Below are 27,959 nucleotides of genomic sequence, written 5' to 3'. Positions count from 1 at the left end.
AAAAAGTTATTAAGAAAAAAACTGATTTTTCAGTACCATCCTAACTTTTTTGTTAAAAAAAAATCATAACTCGCGATCCATAAGAGATAGAAATTTGGGTTCTTCGGCAAAGTAACTTGAAATCGGTTGTTCTAAAACATTGTAGAACATTGTGTAGGCCTAAATGCGTCAGCAACAAAGTTTATGTGCTGATCTCGTAAACAATATGGGCCGCCCTAATTCCACATCACTGAAAAAATGTCTGAAAAATATGGAGAAACTTTGCCGAAGACACCATATATCTAAAATTGACGGTTTAGCGCAATCATTTCTGTCTTGCTAGATATGGTTTTGGGACCAATGTGGAGTGGTTATTGAAACACACAAAACTACCAATTGCCGCCCACGAGGTCTTGTGTTCATAATGAATCTATGACAAAAGGTCGAAAGACAAAAGGCCGAAAGGACAAAAGATCTAAGAACAAAACAGAAGGGACAAAAGGTCGAAAATATATTTTCAAACAAGGAAAAATTTCCCACCAAGCAAATAATTTTCGACCTTTTGTTCACGAACCGTTTATAAAATAAAGAGTTATTTTATCAAATGAAAAAAATTGTCAGACGACTTCATTTGAAAGTTGTTAATGTTGCTTGAATATATGTGTGTGAAAAATATTGATTTTTGACACGAAAATCAATGTTTACACTAGTGATCGGTAATAAAGGCATGAGCGGCAACTAGTGCACTGATGGTACTGAGGTTTGATAATGTATCTTAGTATGAACGTGGAAGTATCATTTAAGTTTTACATATATTTTTTTATTCGAATATAATATACCTAGCCAAAGATTCATTATAAAGAAACCTTAAATGTCACCTTTGATTTCTTACCAAAATGTCATAAAATTTGACAGAACTCTTTTTTTTCATATAGATATTGAAATGGAGTTTTCTAAGTTTTTTGTTGTTTGACCCATATGAATTTGTTTATGTTAAATTTTCCCCACGCCGATGTACACCGCCGCCGCCGCCGAAAATGGGCAACGGCGTGGCGCCAATGACGCCGCCGCCGCCGCCGATGCATAAATGCCCGTACGCCGCCGCCGATTAAAAATATTTCGGCGCACACGTCTATTGGGCACCGTCTTGGGAAAAAAACCTCTTAGAAGGTCTCGTCTTATTTCGTTTATTCACTAAACATGATTGCAACTACAAGCAAAAGAGAGGATGAATCTCTTAATTCTAAACTTCCTTCCAAAAAAGCTTAAGGTAAGTGTTCCCTTAGTTGTGGGTGTTCCTATAGTTGCGGTAGTGCCGTTTTCACTGATTTTATTGCATTAGCCACAGAACCGACACTGCCAATCGACGTATTGGCTTGTTGATACACGGAATAGTTGAAAAGAACGTTCAAATTGCTTTAAAACTGAAGAAATATCACTGAAATTGCTAATACTTTGCGGTAAAGTGTTGCTATAGTGGAGGATCCCATAAGAAAATAACGGATACCGCAACTATAGGAACACAAATTAAAAATATACCGCAACTAAAGGAACAGTGTACCAATAGTGGAGGTATTATTTTTCACTGACATGCCGTGGATTACTGCGATGAAATCATTTTTCTCATTAAGTCAATGGTTGTTACCTGAGACGAGACTCGCGAAGACGGTCTTCTTTTTCTGTGATTGCTGAGTTTTTTTCTTATTCCACTTTGTGTTTGTACCAATATTGCGCATGCTGTTCAAATCCTCACATGAACCTCTCAGCAAAAAATGATTGAGTTTGCATCACATCGAATCATAAATAGCCGTTTGAGTGAAATTTCATACCCGCAAACGTAGCAGACATTAGAAATAATTGATCTTCTGCTTAGATTTATCAGCAACTTTGGAAAAAACTGCTCCACCGACTGAGGTTTTTAATAACGGTTTAATAATACTTTTCACTTTTTCAGCCATAAAAACGGTGGGCTGCATTTGACGTTTCGTGAGAGGGGAATCTGGGCTGCATATGACGTTGATATTTTTCCTCTTCGCGAGTCTCTCTCAGGTTGTTACTTCCCGTTACAACATTAACATGCACATTAATTGCGCTTCTTGAATTTAGGCGGTTAAATGAAGTTCAATCGTGCTTAGTACCTCCACTATTGGTACATCCACTCTAATTAAAAACTGTCACTAAACTCTTAAAGATCACGAGTTTCTCCTCAAACATCTGAAAGAGAAGAAGCACATTTTTTTACTTATGACGACAAAACTAAACGTTTGTTCAATGTTTTACTTACTTTTTTGTTTTTACATAGAAATCGGTTTACATTTTGAGAGGTTGATCAAAGTGGTCCTTCAGCTTTGTTGAATAAATTTGTTTTTGCTCAGTCTTCAAAATTTCCTTTGCATTGCGTTGCTTTGATCGAAAACAGGGAGAAGGAAAATGCACACTCCTTAGAATTTTTATTAAAAGTTTGGACATATTTCGTCAAATCTTGTTTCAAATCCATTTGTACTCGATCTTAGGTTCATCGCATTTGCATTGTAAGAGAGTAATTAAAAAATACATAATTGAAATCAATATAATGAAAATTGTGTCAATATTCTCTAAAAATATCGGTCATTTCACAGGTTTATAAACCTGATTTTTAAATAAGCTAGCATCCTCCATTGCACTGTATGAATAAAGCGTGTAAGAAACAACAAAATTACGAGTATTGATATTTGAATTTGTTCACAAGATTTGTTTAGAAACTACACTGATAGCACTACTGGCTTTTGTATAATCAAGGTTATCGACTGAAAACAACAGGGCAGTCTTAATTGAGCTGACACGTCCTGTCCTAGGTTTCATTGCGTGGTTGAAAAGCTTGAAAACTGTCAGACTGCAGTGGACCAATGCACGGGTTCACCCGTTGACGTTTGAGCGGTTCCGTGTTATTTACGTGACCATGGAAACTAGTGAATTCGGCACCGCTCAAACGTCAAATTAGTGAACCCGTGCATTGGTCCGTTGTCTGTAGGTGAAAACGTCCATTGTTGGAAAACTGGTGGAGTATTTTATAATGCGGAACTTATTTTATTTGGTTTTATTGAATTTATCTGTTGATTTTTTTTCTTATAGAAAACACCCAATGGATGGCATGGCACTGGCAGCCAACGATAAACGACTCTATCATAATACAGGGTGGCCATCGAATTTCGATTTTGAAATTCCCGCTTTTTTCCCGGTTTTCCCGGTATATTTTACATAATTTTCCCGGTTTTTCATCTATTCTTTCGAACAACTTTAATTGAGTTTTTCTGTATCAAAAATCGTTTCTATAAAAAGCAATGCAACATTTTTTTTAAATTGGTTTAAAAATTTTCAGTTGTTTTTTTTTTCATAGCAATTTGATTGTTTATCAATAGTTTCACTATTGGAACAATAAGTTGACTATTAGATTGTCCTAATCTATATGGAATCTTATTCCGAAAACTATGGCTATAGTATTCATCTGAATCGATTTGTCTCACGTACATCGAAAATCAATGGAGCTCTGGAGCTATCTATCATAGGAAAGAGATGGTTAATTGTGCTAATAAAACAGATCCTACTCTAGAAACGACAGGGATTTAATTTGAATGCTATTTGAACCATATTTACCAACAATATGTCCTTTAAGCCAAACTTTGAATTGACAAGTTTAAGTTTTAAGATCTACAGAATCTGACAACCGTTCGCGGTGAAGATTTGATGGATTGTTTGCATTCTGGTAATGATAAAACGATCACAATTTCAGCTCAGAGCTCTGTTTGGTTCTCAAGACTCGTGCTCTTGAAATTTATAGGTTTGGCTTTGGCTTATCATCATCTTAAGTGCATCTTAATGCTGAATTTCAGATATTTGGCCGACAAAAGTCCCAGGTGTCAGTAAATCATCAAGATGCCCAAATGGTTCTTTACCGTAATTGAAACTATGTCAATTCTCAATCCTCTGAATTTTCTTCATTAAAATAAAGAGTTCTCTAAAGCAAATAAGTTTAAGGTATGGATGAAACTAGGTCACACATGTAGAAGCACTTACCTAGGGCTCGCTCACAAATTCAATAACACCGAAAATGGTCATTTCTGACATCCACACACTCTCTCGTAATGCTTTTTGTATGAATATTCTACACATTTTATACGAGCTGTAACAGCTTGATCGTTATTGAAATCGTAATTGAGCCCTTATTCAAAACTTTGTCGATTACATCACTAGTGATATATTAAAAGCATTTATAAATAGGATTGTTTTCCAGATAGGTTGTATTGAGTTAAGATATTGAGTATTGAGATAAGATATTGAGCAATTACAGATGAATGCTAAACCAATCTGCAATAAGTAATTCAACTTCGATTCAAAACGTGAGTACAATAATATATAGAGAAAAATTCAAAAAATCGCCCTGACAATGCGAGGACCAAAATAAAAAAAAATGTTTCGAAGCATTGCTAAGAGAGAAAAGAGTGAAACAATACGGTGTAGTATAGAAGAAATTGAATCATGAATGTTTGAAAGCAACTGGTTCAAAATTGCGGATGCCTCATGGAAATATCATTAAACATAACTACTTTTTATATCTTATTTTGGAGGTTGGTATGTAGATTACTGCTTGAAGATGTTCGTTCATAGCGATTTTCCCGGTGATCGCCTCAAATTCCCGGTTTTTCCCGTATTTTTCCCGGTGGATCCAAATTTCCGTCTTTTTCCCGCTTTTCCCGTTTTTCCCGGTTCGGTGGCCACCCTGATAATAGTCCCATTGTATTTGGTTGAGGCGATGAGAACCTAAAACCCCAAAAACAACCGAACAATCTTCATAACCAGCAAGAGCTAGTTTGTCAAGTTTGTTTGTCAGAGTTTTTTTTTACTATGAATTATATTTTTTTTCTTCTCGCAAAAGTAGTACCTTTACGTCTTTTTTTCGGTTAGCTCTTCAATCGACTGTCTTCGTCATTGGCCCCTAACTTGGCGCCTGATCATCGTGCATATAAGCATATTTGTTTTTCTACTATGACTATAATGACAACATTGAGAATTTCATGCAACGAGCTTTCAGTGCGCATCGTACCTTCTGCTCTTGGAAGTTTTTTTTTAAAAACTACCTAATGCAATAAAACAGTACTTTTCAGTGCTACAAAAACAGTACTTTTCAGTGCTAAAATTAAAAACGGTACTTTTTAGTGCTATTTAAGCCTTCGATTTTTCGTTGGACCCGTTGGCGAAAAAGCTAGCGGTGGTAATCCTTCTTGGACACTGTCTTGGGAAAAAGAACCTCTCGAAGGTCACGTCTTCTTTCGTTTATTCACTAAACATGGTTGCAACAACAAACAAAAGGAAGGGTGAATCTCTGAATTCACAACTTCCTACCAAAAAAGTGGGATTTAAAACTGTCACTAAACGTGGCAAGAACTTCCAAGGGTTAAGGTGAAACAGTTTGGAATCAACTTCTAAGATTGCACTAAAACTTCAAAGGCACAAATCTCGCGAAGAAAGCTTCCCACAACAGTGTAGTTTTTATTTTGGCTTTGTGCACTCGCAGAAAGCTTAAAATAAGAAGATCAGGTACGTTTGCCAACTATTTCTTCAGTTTTGTGCCTTCGAAAACGTGAGTAGGGGGAGAAGTCGGCCATTGTTCCGGCCATCTTTGGATTCCGAGATGTTTCACCTTAAATGGATAATGTTGATAATTGTATCGAAATGAGCAATCAGTTCGATACTCTAGACAAATTTTCCGAACACCAAATCGAAGCAGCCTTTAGCCCAGGCTCTTTGATTCAAGTGAGGAAGCAAAGAGGGCCGCCTATCATGGTCAGTTGTTCCGAATTTGCGGGATTTAGGCAGGAGATCGTGAACTCCATTAGGGAAATCAAGGTTTCCTTCCAAATCGCAAAGAAGGAGACTTTTGCTTTTTGCCGGAAACTCTTAAATATCGCGAACTTCTTCTCAAACATCTTGAAGAGGAGAAGCACAATTTTTTACTTATGACGACAAAGTTAAACGTTTGTTCAAAGTCGTCTTGAAAGGTCTCTCATGTGACTATAAGTAACCCGAAGAGATCAAAAATGAAATAAATGATTTACTTGGATTTTCCCCAGTCCAAGTAATCATTATGAAAAAGAGAACCCAAGTTCGGAAAGGGCTTTCTCAAGAATATTATTTAGTTCACTTTAACAAAAAAGATCTAAATAATATTAAAGCTTTAGAAAAAGCAACACTTATGTTCGATTTTCCGTGTGACATGGGAACATTTCCAGAAACCTGGAGGAAATTTCCAGAACCCCACTCAGTGCCGTCGGTGCCAAAAGTGGGGTCATGGTACAAAAAATTACCGCATGGATGCTAAATGCATGATTTGCGGAGGGTCTTCTCACGCTAAGGACGTCTGTCCAGTGAAGGAAGATACCAATCATATGCGCAAATTGCGGGGGCAATCATAAGTCTAATTTTTGGGGTTGCCATTCGCGTAGGCGAGTCGTCGAGGCTCGGCCAGACAGATGAACGGTAATGTCCGTTACGATAACGGTCGTTTCCGGAATTTCCCTGGTAGAGTATCGAACAATGTTCATTTTTCAATTAATGATCGCTTGATTAGGAATCATACCCATCAGGAAAATTATAATCATGCTCATTCACAAACTAATTTAATTTTAATTCGTCGGGTAGCCGTTCGAATCTTTTAATTTCAAATTTATCTACCCAAGGATTTCTTTTTTTTTGTCAGTAGCGATAGGGGTAGTACTGGGACTTTTAATCTGCCCTAAGCTCCTGCCCAACATTTGCTTTTATAAGTCTCTTTTACATTCATCACACAGACGTTCCTAAGCAATGTTGCTCAAATGGTCTCTGTGTACCCTAGCAGCAATCAACCCTTGCCGTAGTTTTGCAGTCTAGTATTCGAGACTAGTATAAAACTATGATAAGACTTGAAATGCTACTAAAGTGGTTGAAGTGAAGAATGAAATAGTTTTTTTGAAAGGTCCTCATTACCCATTTCATTTCATCAGTCACTGTCACATAACTATCACACTTTTGCTGTCGTCACTTTTGTTTTTAACACTATCACTAACATCACCGATTATCACTCATTAACTTTCCTAATAGACATCATATATGTATACTTTTCATTACAATTTTTTATCAAAATTACATCACACTACTTTTATAATAATTCGTGTTTTTAACAAAACAATCACAATCACTTTCAATGAAATTTTCAAATATTTTCATCACCACACATATCATTATTAGCACCCTCACAATCACTAATTTTATAACAACGAGTGTAACGCAGAGTTTCACCAAACACACATTCTTATGAAAATACCTGAAGGTCGTAGACACAAAAGTCAATTTGGACAAATTGAGTTGTAAGATTGTGAAAAATAATAATAGAATCGTTCTGGTGGGCTTCGATCCCACGACTCCCAATACGCTAGACTGGGCGCGTTAACCAACTACGCCACAGAACGGGTAACGATTCTGCAGCGCAATCGGCCAACCTGAAACCAAAGTCCGTCACGACCCCATTTTCTCCTTCACAACCCTACACCTCCTTCGGCTCTCTGAGATGCCCAATTCGACTCTCCTAAGCGTGCCTACGAACAACAGTGAGAGATTTTATTTTTAGCGTCGCACTGTTGCCTTGTTTGTGCCACACTACTCATAAGCCAACATTGGCTCAATGAGATGGTTAGTATGGGTCCGGCTTTCGACGTGGTCGTATCTCGTCATATCGACCCCTTTTGCGATAGAGAGATCGCCGCTCAAATTTACTCAACTAGGGTTGTCATGTCTATTACGGCTTAACCAGCCGACGGTGTTTTGAAAATACCTGAAGGTCGTAGACACAAAAGTCAATTTGGACAAATTGAGTTGTAAGATTGTGAAAAATAATAGAATCGTTCTGGTGGGCTTCGATCCCACGACTCCCAATACGCTAGACTGGGCGCGTTAACCAACTACGCCACAGAACGGGTAACGATTCTGCAGCGCAATCGGCCAACCTGAAACCAAAGTCCGTCACGACCCCATTTTCTCCTTCACAACCCTACACCTCCTTCGGCTCTCTGAGATGCCCAATTCGACTCTCCTAAGCGTGCCTACGAACAACAGTGAGAGATTTTATTTTTAGCGTCGCACTGTTGCCTTGTTTGTGCCACACTACTCATAAGCCAACATTGGCTCAATGAGATGGTTAGTATGGGTCCGGCTTTCGACGTGGTCGTATCTCGTCATATCGACCCCTTTTGCGATAGAGAGATCGCCGCTCAAATTTACTCAACTAGGGTTGTCATGTCTATTACGGCTTAACCAGCCGACGGTGTTTTGAAAATACCTGAAGGTCGTAGACACAAAAGTCAATTTGGACAAATTGAGTTGTAAGATTGTGAAAAATAATAGAATCGTTCTGGTGGGCTTCGATCCCACGACTCCCAATACGCTAGACTGGGCGCGTTAACCAACTACGCCACAGAACGGGTAACGATTCTGCAGCGCAATCGGCCAACCTGAAACCAAAGTCCGTCACGACCCCATTTTCTCCTTCACAACCCTACACCTCCTTCGGCTCTCTGAGATGCCCAATTCGACTCTCCTAAGCGTGCCTACGAACAACAGTGAGAGATTTTATTTTTAGCGTCGCACTGTTGCCTTGTTTGTGCCACACTACTCATAAGCCAACATTGGCTCAATGAGATGGTTAGTATGGGTCCGGCTTTCGACGTGGTCGTATCTCGTCATATCGACCCCTTTTGCGATAGAGAGATCGCCGCTCAAATTTACTCAACTAGGGTTGTCATGTCTATTACGGCTTAACCAGCCGACGGTGTTTTGAAAATACCTGAAGGTCGTAGACACAAAAGTCAATTTGGACAAATTGAGTTGTAAGATTGTGAAAAATAATAGAATCGTTCTGGTGGGCTTCGATCCCACGACTCCCAATACGCTAGACTGGGCGCGTTAACCAACTACGCCACAGAACGGGTAACGATTCTGCAGCGCAATCGGCCAACCTGAAACCAAAGTCCGTCACGACCCCATTTTCTCCTTCACAACCCTACACCTCCTTCGGCTCTCTGAGATGCCCAATTCGACTCTCCTAAGCGTGCCTACGAACAACAGTGAGAGATTTTATTTTTAGCGTCGCACTGTTGCCTTGTTTGTGCCACACTACTCATAAGCCAACATTGGCTCAATGAGATGGTTAGTATGGGTCCGGCTTTCGACGTGGTCGTATCTCGTCATATCGACCCCTTTTGCGATAGAGAGATCGCCGCTCAAATTTACTCAACTAGGGTTGTCATGTCTATTACGGCTTAACCAGCCGACGGTGTTTTGAAAATACCTGAAGGTCGTAGACACAAAAGTCAATTTGGACAAATTGAGTTGTAAGATTGTGAAAAATAATAAATCATTGAGCCAATGTTGGCTTATGAGTAGTGTGGCACAAACAAGGCAACAGTGCGACGCTAAAAATAAAATCTCTCACTGTTGTTCGTAGGCACGCTTAGGAGAGTCGAATTGGGCATCTCAGAGAGCCGAAGGAGGTGTAGGGTTGTGAAGGAGAAAATGGGGTCGTGACGGACTTTGGTTTCAGGTTGGCCGATTGCGCTGCAGAATCGTTACCCGTTCTGTGGCGTAGTTGGTTAACGCGCCCAGTCTAGCGTATTGGGAGTCGTGGGATCGAAGCCCACCAGAACGATTCTATTATTTTTCACAATCTTACAACTCAATTTGTCCAAATTGACTTTTGTGTCTACGACCTTCAGGTATTTTCAAAACACCGTCGGCTGGTTAAGCCGTAATAGACATGACAACCCTAGTTGAGTAAATTTGAGCGGCGATCTCTCTATCGCAAAAGGGGTCGATATGACGAGATACGACCACGTCGAAAGCCGGACCCATACTAACCATCTCATTGAGCCAATGTTGGCTTATGAGTAGTGTGGCACAAACAAGGCAACAGTGCGACGCTAAAAATAAAATCTCTCACTGTTGTTCGTAGGCACGCTTAGGAGAGTCGAATTGGGCATCTCAGAGAGCCGAAGGAGGTGTAGGGTTGTGAAGGAGAAAATGGGGTCGTGACGGACTTTGGTTTCAGGTTGGCCGATTGCGCTGCAGAATCGTTACCCGTTCTGTGGCGTAGTTGGTTAACGCGCCCAGTCTAGCGTATTGGGAGTCGTGGGATCGAAGCCCACCAGAACGATTCTATTATTTTTCACAATCTTACAACTCAATTTGTCCAAATTGACTTTTGTGTCTACGACCTTCAGGTATTTTCAAAACACCGTCGGCTGGTTAAGCCGTAATAGACATGACAACCCTAGTTGAGTAAATTTGAGCGGCGATCTCTCTATCGCAAAAGGGGTCGATATGACGAGATACGACCACGTCGAAAGCCGGACCCATACTAACCATCTCATTGAGCCAATGTTGGCTTATGAGTAGTGTGGCACAAACAAGGCAACAGTGCGACGCTAAAAATAAAATCTCTCACTGTTGTTCGTAGGCACGCTTAGGAGAGTCGAATTGGGCATCTCAGAGAGCCGAAGGAGGTGTAGGGTTGTGAAGGAGAAAATGGGGTCGTGACGGACTTTGGTTTCAGGTTGGCCGATTGCGCTGCAGAATCGTTACCCGTTCTGTGGCGTAGTTGGTTAACGCGCCCAGTCTAGCGTATTGGGAGTCGTGGGATCGAAGCCCACCAGAACGATTCTATTATTTTTCACAATCTTACAACTCAATTTGTCCAAATTGACTTTTGTGTCTACGACCTTCAGGTATTTTCAAAACACCGTCGGCTGGTTAAGCCGTAATAGACATGACAACCCTAGTTGAGTAAATTTGAGCGGCGATCTCTCTATCGCAAAAGGGGTCGATATGACGAGATACGACCACGTCGAAAGCCGGACCCATACTAACCATCTCATTGAGCCAATGTTGGCTTATGAGTAGTGTGGCACAAACAAGGCAACAGTGCGACGCTAAAAATAAAATCTCTCACTGTTGTTCGTAGGCACGCTTAGGAGAGTCGAATTGGGCATCTCAGAGAGCCGAAGGAGGTGTAGGGTTGTGAAGGAGAAAATGGGGTCGTGACGGACTTTGGTTTCAGGTTGGCCGATTGCGCTGCAGAATCGTTACCCGTTCTGTGGCGTAGTTGGTTAACGCGCCCAGTCTAGCGTATTGGGAGTCGTGGGATCGAAGCCCACCAGAACGATTCTATTATTTTTCACAATCTTACAACTCAATTTGTCCAAATTGACTTTTGTGTCTACGACCTTCAGGTATTTTCAAAACACCGTCGGCTGGTTAAGCCGTAATAGACATGACAACCCTAGTTGAGTAAATTTGAGCGGCGATCTCTCTATCGCAAAAGGGGTCGATATGACGAGATACGACCACGTCGAAAGCCGGACCCATACTAACCATCTCATTGAGCCAATGTTGGCTTATGAGTAGTGTGGCACAAACAAGGCAACAGTGCGACGCTAAAAATAAAATCTCTCACTGTTGTTCGTAGGCACGCTTAGGAGAGTCGAATTGGGCATCTCAGAGAGCCGAAGGAGGTGTAGGGTTGTGAAGGAGAAAATGGGGTCGTGACGGACTTTGGTTTCAGGTTGGCCGATTGCGCTGCAGAATCGTTACCCGTTCTGTGGCGTAGTTGGTTAACGCGCCCAGTCTAGCGTATTGGGAGTCGTGGGATCGAAGCCCACCAGAACGATTCTATTATTTTTCACAATCTTACAACTCAATTTGTCCAAATTGACTTTTGTGTCTACGACCTTCAGGTATTTTCAAAACACCGTCGGCTGGTTAAGCCGTAATAGACATGACAACCCTAGTTGAGTAAATTTGAGCGGCGATCTCTCTATCGCAAAAGGGGTCGATATGACGAGATACGACCACGTCGAAAGCCGGACCCATACTAACCATCTCATTGAGCCAATGTTGGCTTATGAGTAGTGTGGCACAAACAAGGCAACAGTGCGACGCTAAAAATAAAATCTCTCACTGTTGTTCGTAGGCACGCTTAGGAGAGTCGAATTGGGCATCTCAGAGAGCCGAAGGAGGTGTAGGGTTGTGAAGGAGAAAATGGGGTCGTGACGGACTTTGGTTTCAGGTTGGCCGATTGCGCTGCAGAATCGTTACCCGTTCTGTGGCGTAGTTGGTTAACGCGCCCAGTCTAGCGTATTGGGAGTCGTGGGATCGAAGCCCACCAGAACGATTCTATTATTTTTCACAATCTTACAACTCAATTTGTCCAAATTGACTTTTGTGTCTACGACCTTCAGGTATTTTCAAAACACCGTCGGCTGGTTAAGCCGTAATAGACATGACAACCCTAGTTGAGTAAATTTGAGCGGCGATCTCTCTATCGCAAAAGGGGTCGATATGACGAGATACGACCACGTCGAAAGCCGGACCCATACTAACCATCTCATTGAGCCAATGTTGGCTTATGAGTAGTGTGGCACAAACAAGGCAACAGTGCGACGCTAAAAATAAAATCTCTCACTGTTGTTCGTAGGCACGCTTAGGAGAGTCGAATTGGGCATCTCAGAGAGCCGAAGGAGGTGTAGGGTTGTGAAGGAGAAAATGGGGTCGTGACGGACTTTGGTTTCAGGTTGGCCGATTGCGCTGCAGAATCGTTACCCGTTCTGTGGCGTAGTTGGTTAACGCGCCCAGTCTAGCGTATTGGGAGTCGTGGGATCGAAGCCCACCAGAACGATTCTATTATTTTTCACAATCTTACAACTCAATTTGTCCAAATTGACTTTTGTGTCTACGACCTTCAGGTATTTTCAAAACACCGTCGGCTGGTTAAGCCGTAATAGACATGACAACCCTAGTTGAGTAAATTTGAGCGGCGATCTCTCTATCGCAAAAGGGGTCGATATGACGAGATACGACCACGTCGAAAGCCGGACCCATACTAACCATCTCATTGAGCCAATGTTGGCTTATGAGTAGTGTGGCACAAACAAGGCAACAGTGCGACGCTAAAAATAAAATCTCTCACTGTTGTTCGTAGGCACGCTTAGGAGAGTCGAATTGGGCATCTCAGAGAGCCGAAGGAGGTGTAGGGTTGTGAAGGAGAAAATGGGGTCGTGACGGACTTTGGTTTCAGGTTGGCCGATTGCGCTGCAGAATCGTTACCCGTTCTGTGGCGTAGTTGGTTAACGCGCCCAGTCTAGCGTATTGGGAGTCGTGGGATCGAAGCCCACCAGAACGATTCTATTATTTTTCACAATCTTACAACTCAATTTGTCCAAATTGACTTTTGTGTCTACGACCTTCAGGTATTTTCAAAACACCGTCGGCTGGTTAAGCCGTAATAGACATGACAACCCTAGTTGAGTAAATTTGAGCGGCGATCTCTCTATCGCAAAAGGGGTCGATATGACGAGATACGACCACGTCGAAAGCCGGACCCATACTAACCATCTCATTGAGCCAATGTTGGCTTATGAGTAGTGTGGCACAAACAAGGCAACAGTGCGACGCTAAAAATAAAATCTCTCACTGTTGTTCGTAGGCACGCTTAGGAGAGTCGAATTGGGCATCTCAGAGAGCCGAAGGAGGTGTAGGGTTGTGAAGGAGAAAATGGGGTCGTGACGGACTTTGGTTTCAGGTTGGCCGATTGCGCTGCAGAATCGTTACCCGTTCTGTGGCGTAGTTGGTTAACGCGCCCAGTCTAGCGTATTGGGAGTCGTGGGATCGAAGCCCATCAGAACGATTCTATTATTTTTCACAATCTTACAACTCAATTTGTCCAAATTGACTTTTGTGTCTACGACCTTCAGGTATTTTCAAAACACCGTCGGCTGGTTAAGCCGTAATAGACATGACAACCCTAGTTGAGTACACATTCTTATGTTGCATTATAAAACGATTGAATCCACGTTGGCTTCGAAACTTAACCACCATTACTGATTAGTACAAATGATGCTACAGGTCGGGTAAACGAACTGAAACATCAACAACCAGCACTGGTTTATAAGTAACTAATGAGCCCTGGCGGTCCTTCCGTTCGAAGAGGACTTGATAGTATGCCGAAACATATTAAAAGATCCTTCGCCTGAATGCAGCCGTTTCATGATAAATCATGAACCGTTAGAGGTGTGCCATAGTATTGGTAAGGTGATATGTTTCACAGACGGGTATTATTATGACGCACCTTCTACTTTTCCACGGCTGCTTGGGTACGTCAGGAGTTAATCATCAATATTAACCTCCTTTTCCCTAGCAGCCTAGATAGCTGCGTAGTGTCGGTAGCGGTTGTTTCAACTGGCTAAGAATTAACACTACGGACTGGCTGTTCCGGTGGTAAAAGTCCACCTCACAGGTGACCCCTAATTTATGGTGTGATGCGTACCGTGCCTAGGAATGAATGGTTAGGGGGGTCTAAATAAAACCTAACCGCATACGGAGCCTGTGGGGTACCAGGGCGCCCTCCAGAGTATTGTGTCCTTCCTGTGCTACCCGGAGCAATGGTGCAGGTGACCTTGTGTTTCTCCGAGTTAATCGGCTGCCCTTCTTCAGTCTCTATCCTGAGGCTTAATAAGGGTGGGATTATGAATATGTTGACATTTAATTTAAATTATCACCTATATGGATTCGCATTATGCGTTTTACACAGTGTATTCTGTGCTCTTTCGCCTTTGGCGACTTTAAATAGATACCGATCTGGTTTTTTCGTTGCTGGTTTTTTTCGTGCTGAGATTGCAAAAAGCTTAATCCTGCCTAGTTTGGGTAGTGGCTACGGTTAGGTTAGGTCAGATCAATCTTCAGCATAAAAGAACAGCAACGATAAATCTTTGCAGACTCATGCAAAATGGTGCAGCCCAAGTGGCGCTAGTTCAAGAACCCTACTTTCGTAGAGGGAACTTCTATCTAGGTAACCTTGTGGACCCAGTTTTTGCTTCTTTTAGCAAGCTTGAAATGGCTAACTCGCGCTCCATGCCCCGCGCATGCGTGCTCGTAAATAAAGCAATCGTTGCTACACTCATTTCTGAGTTAACTACCAGAGATGTATGTGCTGTCACAATCGATGTTTCTGTTGGTGACCTCAACAGGAAATACGTCTATTGTTCGGTATATTTACCACATGATGAACCATCCCCAACGGATGACTTCAAACGAGTTGTCGTACACTGCGTAACAAAAGGCCTTCCGCTGATTGTGGGCAGTGATGCCAATGCTCATCACATCATCTGGGGCAGCTCGGATATCAATTTGAGAGGCTCCAGTCTGATGGAATACTTAAGTAGTACTGACCTTGGATTACTTAACATAGGCAATCGCCCAACCTTCATGGTTTCTAATAGAGAAGAAGTGTTAGACATAACGCTCTGCTCGAATAGAATCAGTCACGAGTTGACGAATTGGCATGTATCCGATGAGGAATCATTATCTGATCATCGCTACATCTTCTTTGAACATTCAAATGTAACTGCGCAGACCTTGCGTTTTAGGAATCCCCGGTCAACAAACTGGGAACTCTATATTGAATTGGTTGCGACCAAATTTCATGGATATTCTCCGTCCATTGAAAATCCAAGTGATCTGTATGATGCCGTTGATACTACAACATCCTACATTATGGAAGCTTTTGAAGAAGCATGCGGTCTGTAAAGACTACAAGAGGGACCCCATGGTGGAATTCCGATCTGACTAGACTCAGGAAACAATGTAGAAGGAGTTGGAACAGACGCCGTTCAGCTGCATCAGAGTCGTTCAAGTCGGCTCGCAAGGCTTACAAGAAGGCTCTTCGTTCTGCTGAACGATCCGGCTGGAAAAACCTTTGTACAAATGTTTCCAGTTTGAGTGAAGTCAGTCGGCTGAACAAAATCCTTGCAAAATCTAGGGATTTCCAAGTGAACGAAATTCGCTTACCTAATGGTGACTTTACTTCTTCCGATGAAGAAGTTTTAGAATGTTTATTCAATACACACTTCCCCGGATGTGTGGACATAGCATCTACGGATGAACCAAATGTCTTTTCATGTAGTTACGAGTCTCTGGTCTCGGCTCGCAGTATCGTAACTACTGAATCGATTCAATGGGCACTTAATAGTTTTGCTCCTTTCAAATCTCCAGGAGCGGATGGGATTTATCCTGTTCTGCTCCAAAAGGGATTTGAGTTTATCAAACATGTTTTGAAAAAGCTACTTGTAAGCAGTTTTGCTACCGGGTACATTCCCAGATCCTGGCGTGATATTACTGTAAAGTTTATCCCGAAAGGAGGACGTGCGTCGTATGAAGAAGCGAAGAGTTTTAGACCAATCAGTCTGACCTCTTTTCTTCTGAAATGTCTGAAACGCATTATCGATCATCACATCCGTGATGTTTATTTGGTAAACAAGCCTCTTCATGTCAATCAACATGCTTACCAATCTGGAAAGTCCACTGTGACTCTTTTACACAAAGTTGTATACGATATCGAGAAAGCATTCGCTCAGAAGCAATCGTGCTTGGGTGTTTTCTTGGATATTGAGGGTGCCTTTGATAACGTGTCTTTCGATGCCATATTGGAAGCCGTACGAAACCATGGGCTACCTACAATGATTACCAATTGGATTCATCAAATGCTCAAAAACCGACATCTCTTCTCGACATTGCGTCAAGCAGCGATTCGAAAATGTAGTGTTTGCGGATGCCCTCAAGGGGAAGTCTTGTCACCACTTTTGTGGAATCTCGTAGCAGATACGCTATTGAGGCAACTCAATAATAGCGGTTTTCCAATATATGGATTTGCCGACGACTATCTAGCTCTGATAGTTGGTATGTGCATAAGCACCCTATTCGACCTGATGCAAAGTGCTCTTCAGATAGTCGAGAGTTGGTGTCGCCAATATGGCCTTTCGGTTAATCCGAATAAAACATCTATTGTTCTGTTTACGGAAAGACGAAACCACGATGGAATTCGACCTTTACGTCTTTTTGGCACTGAGATTAACGTGACTGATCAAGTAAAGTATGTCGGAGTCATTCTAGATTCCAAACTTTCATGGTCACCTCACATTAATTTCAAAAAAGCTTGCATGGCCTTCGATTAATGCCGGCGAACCTTTGGTAAAACTTGGGGCCTCAAACCCAAATATATCAAATGGATTTACACAACAGTTGTTCGACCAATATTGGCATATGGATGTCTTGTGTGGTGGCAAAAGGGCGAAGTGAGAACAATCCAATCAAAATTGGGCCATCTCCAAAGGATGTGCTTGATGGCGATGTCTGGTGCGTTCTCTACAACTCCCACAGCAGCGCTCGAGGCCCTTTTCGACGTTGCGCCACTACACATATATCTTAAACAAGAAGCACTTTCTTGCTCTTACCGTTTATGGGTACTGGATCTACTGGAGAAAAATCCAGTGAATCGTAGATCTACACACACTTCGTTGTTTCCATTTTTGGTGAATTGGGACAAAATTGTCCTTGCTCCAAGTGATCTCACAATTGCTTGTCACTTTCCTTACAGGACATTTATCACACAATTCCCTTCACGGGAAGAGTGGACGTCTAGCTATTTGGAAAGAAGTATATCAAACAATATAGTATGTTACACTGATGGCTCCCTTCTTGAAGGTAGAAGCTGGTGCAGGAGTATATTCTCGTGAGCTAAGGCTGAATCAGTTTTACTCACTTGGTAGAAACTGCACCGTTTTTCAGGCGGAAATATTTGCTCTTATGTGTGGAGTGCATTCAGCATTTCAACAGCGCGTAATGGGTAGAGTCATATACTTCTGTTCAGATAGTCAAGCTGCTATAAAAGCTCTCGCTTCGGCCAACTCAAGGTCGAAGCTTGTTATCGCATGTCGAACTCAAATTGAGGAACTGAATTCAGTCAACTCTGTAAACCTTGTATGGGTACCTGGCCATTCTTCCATCGCTAGAAATGAATTGGCTGATGAGCTAGCTGGAGCATCGCATGACTTCATTGGCCCTAAGCCGGCTATTCCAATTTCGAAGTGCTGGGTGAAGCTTCAGATAAACTCTTGGGCGGCAACTCAGCACAAGCAATATTGGAATAGTTTGGAGTCATGTCGTCAAACAAAATTGTACATTACTGAGCCATCTCCAAGGGTGGCGAAGTATTTAACAAATCTGTCAAAGCAGAATTGCAGTCTCTTGGTCAGAGCGTTGACAGGCCACTGCCGACTCAACTATCACATGGCAAATATTCGGCGTGCTGAATATTGTGTTTGTGTGTGATAGTTTTGACTCCGATTATGGAACTTCGTATCACCTGATATGTAACTGTCCAGTTTTTGCGCAAATGCGATTCCAATTACTTGGTAAACACTTATTAAGTGAAACTGAATTCAGAAGCCTGAATCTTCAGGACATTCTGTTATTCTTAACCCGCTGTGGTAATGAGCTATAGGCTCTCTTTGCGCTCATGCGTTTTGCAGTGCCCTTTTTAGGGCACATGCTTGCATTTCGCTTATGCGATGTACCCTCTTCAAGGGACCCCACTCCTATTTCCTCCCATCTTTCCTTTCCCTTTCCTCTCCCATCGGGTAGATGATGAAATAGGCTCAAATATGGCGATGGCACAAATCTCCCAACTGGTGGGGAACGTGCCTTTGGGGCCGGCCTTCTGATACCTGGCACCGTCAAACAAATTGACTCGCAATAAGTCAAATTTTTTTGTCATTGGTGACATTAATGCCAAACATCGGTCATGGATTAATTCTAACGGCAGAATTTTATTTGATGAGTGCTCTTCAGGATATTTCTCAATTCAATACCCTGATAGCCCTACATGTTTTTCCTCTTCTAGAAATCTATCTACGATTGACAATCCTATCAGCTTCACTTTCAATTATTTTCGAGCCGACTGGAATATATATGAAACGTACATTGACTCTAATCTTGATGTTAACATTTATTTACAAACAAAACTTGATATTGACAATGCTCTTGAAACTTTAACAAATTCCATTGTTGAAGCCAGGAGCATTGCAATTCCAAAATGTGAAGTAAAATTTGAATCCGTAATTATAGACGATGATCTTAAACTTTTGATCCGCCTTAAAAACGTGAGAAGAAGGCAATTTCAACGCACTCGCGATCCTGCTATGAAAATTATATGGCAGGATTTGCAGAAATAAATCAAAATACGTTTTTCACTATAAAGAAACTAATATTTTGAAAATAAGATTTCTCAGTTGGACCCTGGCTCTAAGCCCTTTTGTAAATTATCAAAAATTTTGAAAAAACATCAGGAGCCAATACCGGCATTGAAAGAGGAAAACAAATTATTGCTTACCAATTGCGAAAAAGCTCAAAAATTTGCTATGCAGCTTGAAAGCGCGCACAATTTTAATTTAGGACTTACTAGCCCAATTGAAAATCAAGTTACTCAGGACGTCGAAAATATCCTCAATCAAGAGAACGTTTTCGAAAATGCCTGGGATTTGGAAGAAGTGAAAACTGTTATTAAAAAATTCAAAAATATGAATGGCGATGATAGAATTTTCTAAATCCTCATCAAGAAACTTCCAGAAAGTAGCTCATCATTCTTAGTTTACCGTAAAATGGGGTGTTAAGGAATGAAAAAAAAAATTCACTTAAAATTCGAGCAACTTCTAGTATGCCAATAATTGAACAAAATACAGTCCTACCATTCTCCCGGCGTGTATATCAAAAGCCAATTACAATGAAGATTCTATGGCAGATTTCTGAGATAATCATAAAAATGTGTGATTTTTGACGAAAATGCAAAATGGGGTGTTAAGGAATTTGAGCTTTGTATATAAAGCTATATTTTGCCAACAGCAAAAAAAAAATATTAATTTGGTCAACATCGTTGATGTGTCTCTTCAACTCTAAAGGTCTTATTCAGTTTAAAGATGATATTACTTCAATATAATTTAAGTTGGAACTCCTGAAACGCTAACCGATTTATTTAACTGTTAAATCTCTTATACCTATCGATTCTATTTTCAAGCAAGCTATCAGTGCATCGCACAATTGTCTTGAAAAGATTTTTATACTTATATGCTGTATTCGTATCCTAGAACAGTGCAGAGCAATCCTGTCATGACTTGTCAAAAGAAGGAGAATTTCAACAAGCTTTAAGTGTGAATAGGGTAAGCAGTGCTGGGAATGATAATAGTAGTAGGCTTGAATTTCGCGAAAATCACGTGGCTGTTCCCAATATAGTAGTTCAAGAACGCGAATCTCATCAAGTTGCCTATGTTGGGTGAATGAATTTTATAAATCGCTAGTGTCATTGAATGCTCTAAATGCGGGAAATGCAGCGGGAAATAGAACATTTTTTTACTGTAATTTTGGCTTGCCCTTAGCAACGGGTGTTTTGCAATTTTCAAGGATTTTTGCCTACAGCAACGATGAGCGTGAGTTTCACTGAATTCGCTGACTGTGATTGGCTTTGTTTGGCTACTGTAGAGTGAATTTCAGATTTTTTCCCAACCCTGAGGGTAAGTGTCCAATTTGCCTTTGAAATAGAGCACCACACCAAATCAGAGTGGTGTAAAAAAAAATCATACTGATAAATTGCTATTTTATTTGCCTAATTTAAGGCCAAACTTAACCCATCAGTGATATCCATAGTGATATCCTATCGCCATCAATGCACTGGTGATGGAGTAAACAGCATGATGTTGATGTGATATGGAATGATCCGAATTGTATCGCAGTCGGCACAAATCAGCAAATGTTGAGCGTTGATAGTGACAGCGAGCAACTCTGCACCAAATAACGGATTTGCATGCAACACCCAGTGGCATGATCGGGAAAAATCCTAACGAAAAGTTTCCAATATAGAGTTGAAATCGCTCACACCATACCGCACACTATATATTTTCCAAGAAGAGCTCGGAAATAACCTTATATTATAATTGTTTATCGAGGACCTAGGAAATGCTTAAAAGACTTAATAGCTCCAAAACCATCTCAAATACGATAATCATTCCTATATGCAAACTTTACAGCTATGTGAACAACTTTTGAAAATATTATCATGAAAAACCCATATTCACATTAATCATATTATATTATAATCAAATTATCTACATTTTACATACCAATTTTACCAAATTTTGAAATAAGTCATTTTTGGAGATATTTATTGACTTACTAAATAGATCCCTTAACTTTACATTGCAGTTCAACTTCACGGAACAACTCAAAACTATATTGAAATATATTACGGCATAAATTTAATGAGTTTAGTTACTTAGAAAAGTTAGAATAGATGATTCCTTAACACCCCACTTATTTTCAAAACGAGACTTTTTTCATAAAAGTTTCTAAAAATCGAAACCCAGACATAATTTTAAGAAGTTTTTGTCTGTACTATGATCTCAATTAAATTTCCTTATCTTCTACCTTACTCGCGAATTTTTCTCAAATATATTTCATGGTTTTGAAGATAAATGTATTTAGACCATAAAATTCAAACAAAAATGTTTTGACAGGTTTTCAATTTCTAGAAACCACAATACTTCATATTAACAGACGGCTCCTATTACATAATGCAGTTCACAATCCTCTGAACAAATCGAGCATTTTAGATGACTTATATATCGACTTTCTAGGTTTCTGTGATTTGTCGAACTTGATTGAGAAGTTCAATCCCTTAAAACCCCACGAGTCCTTAACACCCCATTTTACGGTATATATTTAATAAATGTTTACAATTAGCATATTTTCCTGACAAATGGAAAAATGCTAAGGTTGTTCCAATTTTAAAACCAGAAAAAAATCCTGCAGAAGCTTCTAGCTATCGTCCAATCAGCTTGCTTTCCTCCATCAGTAAACTTTTTGAAAAGGTCATTTTGAACAGAATGATGGCCCACATCAACGAAAATTCATGTTTAGCCAATGAGCAGTTCGGATTCCGCCATGGACATTCGACCACTCATCAACTTTTACGTGTAACAAATTTGATCCTTTCCAACAAATCTGATGGCTATTCTACTGGCCTTGCTCTTCTAGACATAGAAAAAGCATTCGACAGTGTTTGGCATGAAGGTTAGATTGTAAAATAAAAAAAAAAAATTAATATTCCAACATCATGGTTAGAATAATTCAAAGTTATCTGTCAAATCGTACACTTCTGGTTAATTATCAGAACTCCAGATCTGAAAGACTTCCTGTAAGAGCTGATGTTCCTCAAGGCGGCATTTTGGGTCCAATATTACACAATATTTTCACATCTGACTTACCTGAGTTACCTCAGGGATTTAACAAGGATTGTAAAGAGATACTTTTTTTAGAATGCCTTGAGTTGGAAATTCCTTTCGCCAGCATCTCTGACTGATTTTATTAGATGTTATCAAAAAAATATTAATTTTAACGATATCAACATATTGTTTGCTACAATCAGATAGAACTTGCAATGTAGTGCATTCATCCAGCATGTCGATACATGTATGTACATGTGCACATGCAATATTGTATGGATATCATATCGAAAGTAGGTCAGTGGGAAAAGCTAAGTAGTAAATCTGTTGAAAGTAAGAACAGCTTCTACAGCTCATTTACAAAACATTTTCCTTTAATAAGTATTTGGGCAAACTGCACTTACCTTGACGATTGAGATGGAATATCAAAGGATGTAACAATTTACAAACACCTTCTGAAACTGCTTCGGCAAAACCTTACGGTAAACCTCACGACTAAAATGTCGTGATCCAATTCCAATCACAATATTGTAATTTTCCACTCTTGATCGAATTGTTCTACACTTTATCGTAAATATAATTCACTTGCACAGTTTCACTAACTTTATCAACGATTATTAGGATTGAATTTTCATCAATACAACACTATAAAACCCCGAAAATAAACTCGAACTTTTTCACCGAAGTCGCACAAAATTTTTCACGGACAGGAAAAACTGGAGGAAAGTAGAAAGGTACCTAAAATTTGTATTGTAGTGCCTTGTACATAAAACGGTAGGTATATAAAACAAAATACGATACATAAGCGAACGGGGATGAAGGAGAATGCAGAAAATCAACAAAATTTGACAGCTCAGTTCGCGCAGGAAACGTCAAACGTGCGTCAAGTGACACGCGCCGGTGGCGACATCTGACGACAAATTTTCAAAGGAGAACAAACTTTGACGGACGAATGTACACGGGAAAAAATAAAGCGAGAAAACTTTCATCTTTATTTCATAATATCAGAGGACTGCACATTTCGGCTCTTCCTCACATCGTTTTTGATACTTCGCGTTTCTTTCTGGTCGGTTTGCCCTAACTTGCTCTTGATTTTGGAGTATACGGCTCATGTGCTGCTAGTGCTAGTTTCTGTCAATCGAATATATTGCGTTGCATCAAAGACAAATTAAGGAACTTTACTGCCCATAACTGCATAACAGTCACATTCGACATTTTTGGCAAATTGGAGTAAACACCATGGAGAGTCATCAAATGATAAATACTTTCGATCAACTTACTGAAATCTGTGAGATTGTTCTAGAAAATTCGAAAAAAATACCAAGTTGTTTTGTCACATTGGCAATTGTAACCGCATAACAGTCACATTGAGATTATACATGAGCCTCATAATGTAGTAGCAACGAAATTTCTATCAGAATTATTTTCTGATTACTCACCCAATATGCGAAATGAGTTGTACAAAATTTTAGCCTCAAATAAGCTCTTTTGAATTCTTAATGATTTTTTGAAATTTTAGTTTCCTCCCATACTGCAGTAAAATGCAAACTTGGTATCCCATTTACTCAATGCCTACTTTTGTCGAATGTTACAAATATGCAGTTATGGGCAGTTTAGGGCCCATTCATTTGGGGCCTAGATAGCCGTAGCGGTAAACGCGCAGCTATTCAGCAAGACCAAGCTGAGGGTCGTGGGTTCCAATCCCACCGGTCGAGGATCTTTTCGGGTTGGAAATTTTCTCGACTTCCCAGGGCATCAAGTATCTTCGTACCTGCCACACGATATACGCATGCAAAAATGGTCATTGGCATAGTATGCTTCCAGTTAATAACTGTGGAAGTGCTCATTAGAACACTAAGCTGAGAAGAAGGCTCTGTTCCAGTGGGGACGTAATGCCAGAAAGAAGAAGAAGGGCCCATTCAAAAATTTCATAACGCTCTATGGGATGGGTGGATGTCCTTGCGGTGTTACAGCTCATACAAAATTTGTTGAATATTCATACAGAGAGCGTTACGAGAGGGTGGGTGGGTGTCACGAATGACCATTTTTGGCGTTATGAAATTTATGAATAAACCCTTATGTCCCTTGCAGTTGCCCAAAATTTTATGGCTTATAAGGTAATCTAGAATGTTGAATCGTCGTATTTGATGACGCTTTTCCTCTTTTCGACATTTTGTTGATTGTTTTACGCATCAGTGAGGTGAGGTATCATTGATGTCTTCTATCCAAAAAATCATGTTTTGTCAGTCCAAAACAATCAAAACAAACACACTGGACGCCATGTTGAATCAATGTCGGATAGCTAAATGTTGGCTCATTTCACCCCCTGCATAATATTGCGCTTCTCGAGAATTTTTAGCATTTCGATCACTTCCTCTTTACTTCGAATGTTACGCGCCATGGTCTAGTACTAGTTGGGCACTTTGCGAATCTTTTCTCAGAACCGCAGACCACCAAATAAGTTGCGCGCCGATCGATTATGCGCCGAGTTGCGGGTCGGCCAACACGATTTCAATCGCTTGCAACTTGAACACAAGAAGATACGGACAATTTTATTCCATATGTTTTGTATCGATAAAACAATTCTGGAGCTCGATGTGAAAAGGTCGTAAGTAACAAAAGTAAAAAATCGCGTTTATTTCACCATTAGGTAGATTCTATTCAGCTTATTATGCTGGTAAAGTATCATATCGATATCATATTTCTTCTAAAATAAAAAAATAAATTGACACTTTGACGTAATTAACAAAAATTAGGAATAGTAAAAATTTGTACATTCGTCCTATTGCGCATAAGGTCCAATGTAGCAAAAACACCAAAATTAAAAAAACGCGTATTCGACCTTTTTTCTTTCATCTTGGGTTTACAAAATCCCCCCATAATCAAAACCTGCTAGCTCAACACAGTTAAAGGGGCATCCACAAATTACTTAACGTTCTAGGGGGAGGGGGGGAGTAAGCTCAAGCGTTACGGCTCATACAAAAATTTGAAATTTTTCATACAAAAAGCGTTACGGACGGGGGGAGGGGGTCGAAAATTTCCAAATTTCGCGTTACGTAATAAATGGACGCTGCCTAACCATTTATACTGAGATGTTGGCAAACAGCAGAGCTACACTTGGTGCTGTATCGTTTCCTAGGAAATCAAGTTACAGCGTTTCCGATTGTTTGGAAGATCTTAGGGAAAGGTTTAAGGATCCACTCCGTGACAATTTGCACTCTTCGTTCAACTTTGGTTTAATTTTCGGCCTTTAGCATTACTGCAGAAGTACTAATGATGCCTTATGAATGTTCCTGCAACGATATAACATATACAATGAATCCATTATCCATCCGACAAACCCATCCATAATCGCTTCCGTTGCATTTTTTCTACAGTAGACATTCAGCGCAGATGGGGATTTGCTCTGAGCAACATCGCTGATCGCATAAATCATTTGCCAACTTCACGAAATACATACCTTCATGCAGAAAACTTCAGAAATTCTTTAAAATTCTCTATTTTTGTTTACAACGGTGGGTCGAATGTACTTCAGTGGCCACCAATTAGTCCGATCGTACTTTGACGTATAGACATTTTCAGATGTCAAACGTCTGAACGTACCCCTTCGAAGTGCAGCGGTGACTAACGTTAGGTCGTATCGATTAGGTCGAATGAACAACAAACAATGTTATATCGACGGAAAGCTTTTTTATGATCATAAATCAATAAATTGAGTGTATTTTCATGGTTTTGTTCGATAGTTTATTGAAAGGGATTTCATTTTATGTCTTAATACGTATATTGAACACTTTTGAGCTATTTGCTTGAAATAGGAATTGAATTTTGTTTGAGAAACTTCATGGAGAGTTATCTCAGATAGTCAAAAATGTCACATACGACCTTTTCAAATCGAGCTCCAGAATTATGATCGCTCTACAGTTTAAGACTTGAGCCCTAAAAGTGATTCAATTCCTCGGTGAGATATTTTGACATTTCTTTATTTACTTCTTGGCTGGCGCACAACTCGGCGCATGGGCCGCCAGCGCGCAACTTGTTGGACAGTCTGCGGATTTAAGTAAAGATTCGCAATATGAGCATTTTTTAAGGTTTTCGATTCGAATATGGAGCCGTATTATTGGTTTTCTTTAGTCCTAAAAAGGATACCTCCGTTGTCTCAGTTTCGTCATCTTGCTGATCATTTTCAGTCCACAGCGACCTTTTACATGCTATTTAGGAACCATTGGAAGCTGCTTATGAGAATTTTTTTTTCACCTAATAGGGCGATATTCAAAAGTGAAAAGGCAATAGATAGCTCGTTTTCAGTGGTAGTAAAAACACCATGGAAGATGAACTTAAAATAAAAAGTTATCTATTACATTACGCTTGATTTCCAATCACTACTTTTTCGATTCAGTTTCCTAATAGGGTCCTAAAATGTTTAATGAAATCTTGTTTTTATTTAATAACACGAAAGAACATGTTACTGCAACTATTTTAGCAATTTTTCCCGCTCAAATAACAGATATATCATATTAAAACTTTGATTAAAAAAATGGATCCATAAGTGAACCTTGACACTTGAGATCATGTTTAAAGTTCGCTTAGTCGACAAAAACACCACAGGGGTTTTAGTTTTAACACTGGGGTTGTTCCTAGCTGACATTTCGTAGGGGACACGGAAAACAAAATGTACCCAAATTTTGAGTTTAAGCCAAGGGGTGTGACAAAATCTAAAGAAACATGAAAAAATGTTTTTTAGACTTAAACCAACGAAAAACATTAAAAAATTGAGTAAACATGTGTTTTTGGCCTAAACTTAAGCGTTTGGCACTAAAATTGGGACAGGGCTTTAGGACCCAATTTGTTGCTAATTACCAAAGTAATTTTGACAGTCGATCCAGTATGAGCGAACTGTCACTATTTTCCTTGTGGAATAATTGAGCGGAACATTCTTCCGTACGAAAAAAATACAGCTCCATTTGGTTTGTATACCAGGCGTTATCGATGTTATGAAATCAGCTCTACTTGTCGCCTGGATACAGCTCAAGTAATTTGGACAGCTGAAGGGCTGAAGCTGGGAGGGAGAAACCAATACAAAATTTCTGTACGTCATAGTGAGCCGAGATTCCGCTGTCACGAACTGTCACTGTGAGCCCAGATCTCAAACATTGGATTAACATGAAAAAAGCGCGTAACTGATTAAAACACATTTTCGTATTTCTTCAAAAGTGATAAAAATCGAATGAAAATCAATTCATGCACAGAACGCAAGTAATGTCACGTAAGCACCATTTAATCTGATTGAACATAAAGCATTGAAAAACGCATCGTTCTACTTTTTTCAATGAAAATGAATATTTAGTGCATAGAAAACTGCACTCAAGATAATAGCTCCCTTAAATATATGTGCAATTGCATATACAGAGCTCAATTTTTGATTTTCATTAGATTTATTTGCCCCACATACTCACCATATTCTCATCGAATACTTTCTATCTGGGTCATATTAAAGGCATGTGTAGAATTTACTTATGTGTATCCCATACCACATGGTATAAACGAAGATGGCCGCCGAAGAAGAATTACATCGTTTTCTATTGATAACTTGAAGGTATTTATTTGAATATAAATCATATAAAAAATGTTAGAAATTATAATTCATCAACACATATCGTCTTTGCAGGTGTGCAAATACTTTCCCATCAACTATCATCACTGGAAAATGCTCTGGCGAGTTTTAGCACTTAGCAGAAAACGCAGAAAAGGATTCGACTTTGGCGAGAGCAAATTACGAGTTGAGGTAAAAATGTAAAATAAACATTCTTATGGTCTGTG

At 40.0% G+C, this 27,959-nt stretch overlaps 1 protein-coding gene and 1 long non-coding RNA gene across 2 annotated transcripts in view; one reads left to right on the top strand and one right to left on the bottom strand.

Annotated features, from left to right (window-relative positions):
• The window catches only part of LOC5566521 (carnitine O-palmitoyltransferase 1, liver isoform), a 155,975-nt gene extending 133,084 nt beyond the window's left edge, over window positions 1-22,891 (bottom strand). Inside the window, exon 1 of the mRNA XM_021845450.1 lies at window positions 22,547-22,891. The gene's annotated coding sequence lies outside the window, so the exon portion shown is untranslated. The remainder of the gene's footprint in view (window positions 1-22,546) is intronic.
• Window positions 22,892-27,506: 4,615 nt separating this feature from the next.
• LOC110676666 lies at window positions 27,507-27,959 on the top strand. The gene is made up of 2 exons (XR_002500611.1): window positions 27,507-27,735; window positions 27,808-27,959. It is a non-coding gene; the product is annotated as an uncharacterized LOC110676666 (long non-coding RNA).

This window comes from Aedes aegypti, chromosome 2 (genome assembly GCF_002204515.2).
Source record: "Aedes aegypti strain LVP_AGWG chromosome 2, AaegL5.0 Primary Assembly, whole genome shotgun sequence".
NCBI lineage: Eukaryota > Metazoa > Arthropoda > Insecta > Diptera > Culicidae > Aedes > Aedes aegypti.
Note: the sequence above shows the minus strand (reverse complement) of the source record. Positions and strands in the feature narration are given on the sequence as shown.